This window comes from Echinops telfairi, unplaced genomic scaffold, assembly GCF_000313985.2.
Source record: "Echinops telfairi isolate 266 unplaced genomic scaffold, ASM31398v2 ScPeMD7_31;HRSCAF=116, whole genome shotgun sequence".
NCBI lineage: Eukaryota > Metazoa > Chordata > Mammalia > Afrosoricida > Tenrecidae > Echinops > Echinops telfairi.
The window spans coordinates 30,520,141-30,522,076 of record NW_022103928.1 but is presented as its reverse complement, the minus strand read 5'-3'; the positions used below and the strand labels follow the sequence as shown (position 1 = coordinate 30,522,076).

The window sequence follows — 1,936 nt, the reverse complement described above, 5'->3', positions numbered from 1 at the left end:
GCCAGGGCTCCACGCCAAGAAACACACAGCTTTCTCTGGGCCGGGGAGGGTGCAATTTTCTACTGGCCACAGAGACATAGGCCGGTAGGGTACTGCTCCAGAGCCCAGGCCCTCCCAGACCACTGTGAACACTGCTGCCAGACAGCCTCCTTGTTCCGGCTCGTGCGCACCTTAACAACTTATTACTTCGTGCTATGCGCAGAACCATGCCAGAAGCAGATGGTGGCACTGCACACACACACACACACACACCCCACACACACACACCCCACCACTCTAACACAAGATCACCTCTTCTCAGGACTCCTGCGATCGGCCGTCTGTCTCCTGGGCCTTCACTCCTTCCCGGCCAAAAGACAAATCTATGCCTCTCTCACACTGGCCAGCCTTAATTTCACGATAAAAGACAAGTCTTGACATGAACCTACACAATCCTGTTTTGTTCCTGGCTTGTCTCACCTCTGCAGCCTTATGCAGTGTGCTCTCCAACCTGAATCCCCACACTGACCTGTCCCCCAGGGCTTTCCAGATGCCGTTATGGATTGCATTATGCCCTGCCCCCAATCACAACCGTTGGTTGTAGCCCCATCTGGGAATGGGTTCTGTTGTAATTAGGCAGTACTAGGATGGGGTGTCTTGAGCCAACCTCCTGCGAGACAGAAGAGATTAAGGAAGCAAAGCTGGAGGAACACAGATGCCACGCTGCAAAAAGCTAAGGAATAAGTCCCCCCCACCCCCACCCAGCACCAAACCAGAGAAAGCCTTCCCCTAAAGCTGATGCCCGACTCAGACTTCTGCTCTCTACACCACATTTCTGTTGGTATTTCTATTGTGGCAGGCAGCACTAGAGACCTTAGACCACACTCTGGGGCCTCTCCACCCAGAGTACTCTCCACCCCACTTTCTGCCAACTCCAGTAGAACTCAACGCAAAGTCTTTTCCTTGGGGAGATCTCCCCCAACTCCCTCCTATATGCACTTAGATTAAGTCCAGGACTCAGCAGTACATACTATGAGAAGACCTTGTGCCCTTTCCTCCCATCACTCTCTTTAGTGGCTAGTAGAAAAGAGTAATAACTTAGAACAGGTATCCTAAAAATACTGACTGGGTTACTTCAGAATAGAGCCCTCACAACAGGCTCTTCCTCGCTCGCTTTCTGTGGCCATCTCGGTTCCGTGTTCCCTGTACAAAATGCCCGGTGAAGCCACAGAAACCGTCCCTGCCACAGAGCAGGAGTTGCCACAGCCCGTGCTGAGACAGGGTCTGGAACAGATTCTGAGAGTGAGGAGTCAGTACCAGAGCTCGAGGCACAGGATTCCATGCAGGCAACCACACAAGCAGCCCAGCTGGCAGCTGAAATTGACAAAGAACCAATCAAGTAAAGCAAAGCAGAGTCGGAGTGAAAAGAAGGCATGCCGCAAGGCTATGTCCAAACTGGGTCTACGGCAAGTCACAGGGATTACTAGAGTCACTATCCGGAAATCAAAGAATATCCTCTTTGTCATCACAAAGCCAAATAGTCTACAAGAGCCCGGCCTCAGTTACCTAGTTTTGGGGGAGCCAAGGTTGAGGATTTATCACAGCTAGCTGAGAAGTTCAAAATTCAAGTTAAAGTTGTCTTGAACATTCAAGAAAACACACAAACCCCAACTGTACGAGAGGAGAGTGAAAAGGAAGAGGTTGATGAAACAGGTGTGGAAGGTAAGGACATAGAATTGGTCATGTCACAAGCAAACATATTAAGTGCAAAGGAAGAGTCAGAGCCTTAAAGAACATGATGTTGTACATGCTGTTATGGAATTAACAATGTAACCATCATCTGACACGAAAGACCTTTTTTTGGTGTTTCAAAAGATTAACTGCAGTTTGGTTTGAATTGTGTACTGTTTCTATCATTAATAAAGTTATGGCTTGTTGGATGAAAAAAAAAAAAAAA

General features: G+C 48.7%; 1 pseudogene; it reads left to right on the top strand.

Moving 5' to 3' along the window:
• Positions 1 to 1,191: 1,191 nt before the first annotated feature.
• LOC115869532 lies at positions 1,192 to 1,812 on the top strand (annotated as a pseudogene).
• Positions 1,813 to 1,936: the final 124 nt, after the last annotated feature.